The sequence below is a fragment of the Chiloscyllium plagiosum genome, unplaced genomic scaffold (genome assembly GCF_004010195.1).
Source record: "Chiloscyllium plagiosum isolate BGI_BamShark_2017 unplaced genomic scaffold, ASM401019v2 scaf_2474, whole genome shotgun sequence".
Lineage (NCBI taxonomy): Eukaryota > Metazoa > Chordata > Chondrichthyes > Orectolobiformes > Hemiscylliidae > Chiloscyllium > Chiloscyllium plagiosum.
The window spans coordinates 2932-10180 of NW_025207886.1; the positions used below are offsets into that span (position 1 = coordinate 2932).

The 7249-nt window shown below is 58.8% G+C and overlaps 1 long non-coding RNA gene across 1 annotated transcript in view; it reads left to right on the forward strand.

Moving 5' to 3' along the window:
- Positions 1-6730, forward strand: part of LOC122546651 — a 7855-nt gene extending 1125 nt beyond the window's left edge. Inside the window, exons 2-3 of the long non-coding RNA XR_006310782.1 lie at positions 578-656; positions 6363-6730. This is a non-coding gene — a long non-coding RNA (uncharacterized LOC122546651). The remainder of the gene's footprint in view (positions 1-577; positions 657-6362) is intronic.
- The last annotated feature ends 519 nt before the right edge of the window (positions 6731-7249 follow it).

A 7249-nucleotide genomic window follows, 5' to 3' on the forward strand; every position in this document is an offset into this window, starting at 1 on the left:
GAGGGGAGAATGGGGGACTCGCTCCCACGGGGAGTGGGGGGCGGGAGAATGGGGGAACCCGCTCCCATGGGGATCTCTCAGACACCCTGCATCTCCCAGCCCAGAGCTCAGTCGGTTAAGGATCGGGTTATAGTTGAGGCGAGCGGGTGCTGTGTGTGCAGCTGATACTAAGCCGCTGGAGGACACGGAGCATATCTGCAGGTCTGAACTTCAGTCAGCGCTGCTTTTTGGGTGTGGGGGTGAAGAGGCTGACCTACTCCTGGGGACTTTCCACATGGTTATAAGCCACTGTAGAGCAGTGATCTGCCCAGATGTGAGTGACTGCTGTGGAAGGTGTGTACACACACCCATCAGAATTGGGGTCTGCATAGTGTTGGACAATACCCACCCCCTCTCACACCACGCACACTGTTCAGATCTGAGCTGCTCTGACTGTATTCTGATCTTGCCTTCCTGCTCTGACATTTCACCTCTGCTTTCTTGTCCATTTCCCGCCATCTGTCTGCACCGGCTCATCACCTTGTCCTCCCCTGGTCTGTATTCTTCCTCCTCCTCCTGCTGCGTTCTCTCCACCCAGACGAACTGTACGCTCAGAAACTCAAGTACAAGGCCATCAGCGAGGAGCTCGACCACGCTCTCAATGACATGACCTCCATGTAAATACCCGTATTTTTCTGCCTTGCCTCCCGTGCCCCCCCCCCCCCCGCATGTGTGTCTAACCAGGGCGCTCACATTCTCACTCACTGATCGGCAGAGCCTCACTGTGTGTGGTTGCTGTGTCGTGTGTATCCTCCTAACTCTGCCCAGCCGCGGGGGGGACATATCCGGTGCCCGCAAGTGCCCACCATGGAGAAAAAGCATCATGCCAGGCTGCACTCACCGTCTGCGTGTCAGCCACCAATACACAGACACACCTGCCCACATCCCTCACTTGAAAACTTTCATGCCCACCTGGACCTTCACTCCTTTCAGAATGCTAGTGTATAGTTTTTCACCCAAGGACCAGTCCCAGGTGATCTGTGGTGAGCCATTGCACCCAGCCCTTTGTATTTCCAAAGCCCTCAATCCCTGCTGTGGTATTTCTCTCTCTCTCCCTTTTTTCTCTCTCTTTCCCCTTTCTCTCTCTCTCGCTCTGTTTCCCCTTTCGCGCGCTCTGTTTCCCCTTTCGCGCGCTCTGTTTCCCCTTTCGCGCGCTCTGTTTCCCCTGTCGCGCGATCTGTTTCCCCTGTCGCGCGATCTGTTTCCCCTGTCGCGCGCTCTGTTTCCCCTGTCGCGCGCTCTGTTTCCCCTGTCGCGCGCTCTGTTTCCCCTGTCGCGCGCTCTGTTTCCCCTGTCGCGCGCTCTGTTTCCCCTGTCGCGCGCTCTGTTTCCCCTGTCGCGCGCTCTGTTTCCCCTGTCGCGCGCTCTGTTTCCCCTGTCGCGCGCTCTGTTTCCCCTGTCGCGCGCTCTGTTTCCCCTGTCGCGCGCTCTGTTTCCCCTGTCGCGCGCTCTGTTTCCCCTGTCGCGCGCTCTGTTTCCCCTGTCGCGCGCTCTGTTTCCCCTGTCGCGCGCTCTGTTTCCCCTGTCGCGCGCTCTGTTTCCCCTGTCGCGCGCTCTGTTTCCCCTGTCGCGCGCTCTGTTTCCCCTGTCGCGCGCTCTGTTTCCCCTGTCGCGCGCTCTGTTTCCCCTGTCGCGCGCTCTGTTTCCCCTGTCGCGCGCTCTGTTTCCCCTGTCGCGCGCTCTGTTTCCCCTGTCGCGCGCTCTGTTTCCCCTGTCGCGCGCTCTGTTTCCCCTGTCGCGCGCTCTGTTTCCCCTGTCGCGCGCTCTGTTTCCCCTGTCGCGCGCTCTGTTTCCCCTGTCGCGCGCTCTGTTTCCCCTGTCGCGCGCTCTGTTTCCCCTGTCGCGCGCTCTGTTTCCCCTGTCGCGCGCTCTGTTTCCCCTGTCGCGCGCTCTGTTTCCCCTGTCGCGCGCTCTGTTTCCCCTGTCGCGCGCTCTGTTTCCCCTGTCGCGCGCTCTGTTTCCCCTGTCGCGCGCTCTGTTTCCCCTGTCGCGCGCTCTGTTTCCCCTGTCGCGCGCTCTGTTTCCCCTGTCGCGCGCTCTGTTTCCCCTGTCGCGCGCTCTGTTTCCCCTGTCGCGCGCTCTGTTTCCCCTGTCGCGCGCTCTGTTTCCCCTGTCGCGCGCTCTGTTTCCCCTGTCGCGCGCTCTGTTTCCCCTGTCGCGCGCTCTGTTTCCCCTGTCGCGCGCTCTGTTTCCCCTGTCGCGCGCTCTGTTTCCCCTGTCGCGCGCTCTGTTTCCCCTGTCGCGCGCTCTGTTTCCCCTGTCGCGCGCTCTGTTTCCCCTGTCGCGCGCTCTGTTTCCCCTGTCGCGCGCTCTGTTTCCCCTGTCGCGCGCTCTGTTTCCCCTGTCGCGCGCTCTGTTTCCCCTGTCGCGCGCTCTGTTTCCCCTGTCGCGCGCTCTGTTTCCCCTGTCGCGCGCTCTGTTTCCCCTGTCGCGCGCTCTGTTTCCCCTGTCGCGCGCTCTGTTTCCCCTGTCGCGCGCTCTGTTTCCCCTGTCGCGCGCTCTGTTTCCCCTGTCGCGCGCTCTGTTTCCCCTGTCGCGCGCTCTGTTTCCCCTGTCGCGCGCTCTGTTTCCCCTGTCGCGCGCTCTGTTTCCCCTGTCGCGCGCTCTGTTTCCCCTGTCGCGCGCTCTGTTTCCCCTGTCGCGCGCTCTGTTTCCCCTGTCGCGCGCTCTGTTTCCCCTGTCGCGCGCTCTGTTTCCCCTGTCGCGCGCTCTGTTTCCCCTGTCGCGCGCTCTGTTTCCCCTGTCGCGCGCTCTGTTTCCCCTGTCGCGCGCTCTGTTTCCCCTGTCGCGCGCTCTGTTTCCCCTGTCGCGCGCTCTGTTTCCCCTGTCGCGCGCTCTGTTTCCCCTGTCGCGCGCTCTGTTTCCCCTGTCGCGCGCTCTGTTTCCCCTGTCGCGCGCTCTGTTTCCCCTGTCGCGCGCTCTGTTTCCCCTGTCGCGCGCTCTGTTTCCCCTGTCGCGCGCTCTGTTTCCCCTGTCGCGCGCTCTGTTTCCCCTGTCGCGCGCTCTGTTTCCCCTGTCGCGCGCTCTGTTTCCCCTGTCGCGCGCTCTGTTTCCCCTGTCGCGCGCTCTGTTTCCCCTGTCGCGCGCTCTGTTTCCCCTGTCGCGCGCTCTGTTTCCCCTGTCGCGCGCTCTGTTTCCCCTGTCGCGCGCTCTGTTTCCCCTGTCGCGCGCTCTGTTTCCCCTGTCGCGCGCTCTGTTTCCCCTGTCGCGCGCTCTGTTTCCCCTGTCGCGCGCTCTGTTTCCCCTGTCGCGCGCTCTGTTTCCCCTGTCGCGCGCTCTGTTTCCCCTGTCGCGCGCTCTGTTTCCCCTGTCGCGCGCTCTGTTTCCCCTGTCGCGCGCTCTGTTTCCCCTGTCGCGCGCTCTGTTTCCCCTGTCGCGCGCTCTGTTTCCCCTGTCGCGCGCTCTGTTTCCCCTGTCGCGCGCTCTGTTTCCCCTGTCGCGCGCTCTGTTTCCCCTGTCGCGCGCTCTGTTTCCCCTGTCGCGCGCTCTGTTTCCCCTGTCGCGCGCTCTGTTTCCCCTGTCGCGCGCTCTGTTTCCCCTGTCGCGCGCTCTGTTTCCCCTGTCGCGCGCTCTGTTTCCCCTGTCGCGCGCTCTGTTTCCCCTGTCGCGCGCTCTGTTTCCCCTGTCGCGCGCTCTGTTTCCCCTGTCGCGCGCTCTGTTTCCCCTGTCGCGCGCTCTGTTTCCCCTGTCGCGCGCTCTGTTTCCCCTGTCGCGCGCTCTGTTTCCCCTGTCGCGCGCTCTGTTTCCCCTGTCGCGCGCTCTGTTTCCCCTGTCGCGCGCTCTGTTTCCCCTGTCGCGCGCTCTGTTTCCCCTGTCGCGCGCTCTGTTTCCCCTGTCGCGCGCTCTGTTTCCCCTGTCGCGCGCTCTGTTTCCCCTGTCGCGCGCTCTGTTTCCCCTGTCGCGCGCTCTGTTTCCCCTGTCGCGCGCTCTGTTTCCCCTGTCGCGCGCTCTGTTTCCCCTGTCGCGCGCTCTGTTTCCCCTGTCGCGCGCTCTGTTTCCCCTGTCGCGCGCTCTGTTTCCCCTGTCGCGCGCTCTGTTTCCCCTGTCGCGCGCTCTGTTTCCCCTGTCGCGCGCTCTGTTTCCCCTGTCGCGCGCTCTGTTTCCCCTGTCGCGCGCTCTGTTTCCCCTGTCGCGCGCTCTGTTTCCCCTGTCGCGCGCTCTGTTTCCCCTGTCGCGCGCTCTGTTTCCCCTGTCGCGCGCTCTGTTTCCCCTGTCGCGCGCTCTGTTTCCCCTGTCGCGCGCTCTGTTTCCCCTGTCGCGCGCTCTGTTTCCCCTGTCGCGCGCTCTGTTTCCCCTGTCGCGCGCTTGTCTGTCTCTCTTTCCCTTTTTCGCCCCCTCCCTTTCTGTCTGGTGACCTGCCCTTCTGCTGGGAATGATTTCTCCTCCATTCTACTGTTCATTGTAACTCCTGAGGAGCTGTCTTGCTGTGTCCCTCACTGGCTATGAGGAGGGGCGGGGAGGGGAAGGGAGGTGCGCAGGTAGTGCGCTCTAACCTGATGTGTATTGAGGATCTGGCGTGGAGTGACTGACTGACAGTGCGAGCGAGCGTGCGCTGTTCTAACCTTGTCTATCGCTGTCTTGCTGGAAAAACTAATAAATATTAGCGGCTCGAGTCTAACTGAGGAAGGTAGGATCTAAGACCGTCTCCTTAATCGGTCACGTCTGAGTGGGGTCCTCCCTTCTACATTAGGTTGTTCTGTCTCGTCTCTTCCCTCTTTCCCCCCCCCAGCCTCCATCCCTAAATTAATGGGGAATTTCTTCCTGATGTTGGAGCAAGTTTGTGTTGCCCTAGCCTCTTCCCCCATGGCGGTTACAGCCGACGGAGAACATTTCCTTCCATTTCCCACTGTCATTGTGCAGTGGGCACATCGGCCAGTTGACCCAGCAAGCTCCCACTAACAGCGGAGTGATGCCATGGTTTCAGGAACCCCCCCCCCCCCCTCCCCTGCCAACGGTCCATTTGGTGACGACCCTGCCCCTTTGCAAAGAGTGTCACCCAAACAGGTTTGACAGCAGAGACCGTCAAGCTTAGCTCGTGGCCCGGTGGTTAGCACTGTCACCTCTCAGCACCAGGGGCCTGGGTTCGATTCCAGCCTCGGGGCAACTGTCTGTGTGGAGTTTGCACATTCTCCCTGTGTCTGCGTGGAGTTTGCACGTTCTCTGCCCGTGTCTGAGTGGGTTTCCTCCCACAGTCCAAAGATGGGCAGGTTAGGGTGGATTCACAGTAGGAATTCTATGGAGCAGGAAGATGACTGAAGTTGGATAGGGAGGAAATATGCCCTGTTCTGACTGGAGGATGATGTATAATTGTTCAAGGGGGCAGAGGAGATGCAGCAACGCTTTATTTCTTGCTAAAATTGCATTAATCTGTAATATTCTGTGAGTGGCTTGTGTGTTTCTGAATGGCTTGGAGTGTTTGCCTGTGAAACCGTTTGTGCTTGGAGGACTGCAGTGTTTGAATTTACGGCATGGTTTTCCAGAAAGAGAGATCAGTGTCTGCTTTCGGGTGCTGGGTTTACACCTGTTTTCAAAATACGGCGGTCCCTACCCTCTGTACCACATCCAGGTTGCCACTCTGCCCCTTCAGCCTGTGCTAGCATGACTTGCCCTCCCCTAACCCTGGGGGAGTGGCAAGGCCAGTATTTGTTGCTCCCCACTGCCCCTAATCGCTCCTCCAAGTGTCTCACCAGGTCAGAGGTGGGGGGGGTCAGGAGTCCCTTGTAGGCCCTGTTGGGGATAAGGAGGGCAGATTTCCTTCCCATTGTCAGTGAACGCACCATCACAGAGGCTGGTTTTCCATTCTGGGCTTTCATGTTCATCGGTTTAGAATTTTCTTTCTTAAACAAAACCCTGCCGGCTGCTGTGTGGAGATTCGAACTGTTGTCCCCACCCCCCTGGAGTTACCAGCCTGAGCTTCTGGTGGCTAGCCCCAGTGTTGTCACCCCTCCTCCCCACCACTTCCCGATGGCGGCGTGATCCAGTCCCCGGTGACTTGGAAGCTGCTTAATCTGCTTTGGTGAAGAACCCCTAACCTGCAACCCCCCCAGGCCTCGAAACCTAAAGGTCCTTTCTCACGTAAACGGAGGCAGACTTCCTCAGGTAGTGCCACAGGGAGATCGGTCATCGATTCAAGATCCCCCCCCCCATTCCCTTACCTCGAGAGCAAACTGGTGTGGGATCCATGTTTCATGCCCGAAAATCTGGACAGGTCGTGCAGCTAATCACCTGGATCAGTTGGCAGCTCATATCATCTCTCTCTCTCTCTCTCTCTCTCTCTGTCTCTCCACCCACCCCTTCCTCTTTCCTGCTTCCTTTTTGTACAGATGATTCCAAAACAGCGAGAATCTATCGCCCCCTCAGCTTTTATTGGCGGCTCCTGCCTGCGGGACGTTGCTTTGCATCTGTGGCACGTGGGCAAACGCTCTCGCGCTCTCTGTACATCCCTAGTTTCTCTCAGCCACGTTTTGGCTCCGCTTGCCTGCTGCTGAGTGTGCCTTTGTACTTTGCATTTCTTCAGTCTGGCCTCCCATTCACTGTTCTGCGATGCTGTATTCTGTCTTGTCTTCCTTTCTCCAGCTCGCCGGCTTATTGTAATCACCTACACCCCATTTTCCCCCCCCCCCACCAAGTCTGTGACACTTAATGCACCTCATCTTCCAGTCAGTACCCGAATAAAACATTTCAGCCTGTCTCGAGTCTCTGTTGTGTCCAAAGGTTTTACAAAGGTGCAGGGACAAGAGAGGGACAGACTGCATTTCTGCAGCAGCAAGTTACTGCAGATGCTGGAATCTGTACCGAAAACACAACCAAAATGCTGTGAATCAGAGCGGGTCAGACAGCATCTGTGGGGAGAGAGGCAAGTTAATGGGTTTGGGGGTTTTGAGAAGATTTGTAGCTCAGGTTGAGGTTCTGAAGGTAGGTTTGCTCAGTGAGATGGAAGGTTCATTTTCAGACATTTCATCACCATACTAGGTAACATAATCAGTGACCCTCCGGACGAAGCACTGCTCATGATGCCTGCTTTCTATTTATATGTTTGGGTTTCGCACGTCAGGTCTGATGAAGGGTCACCTGGACTTACAACATTAACTTGTTCTGGATGTAGGTTTGCTCAGTGAGCGGGAAGGTTCATTTTTCAGACATTTCGTCACCATACTAGGTAACATCTTCAGAGCGCCTCTGGACAAAGCACTGCTATTGATTCCTGCTT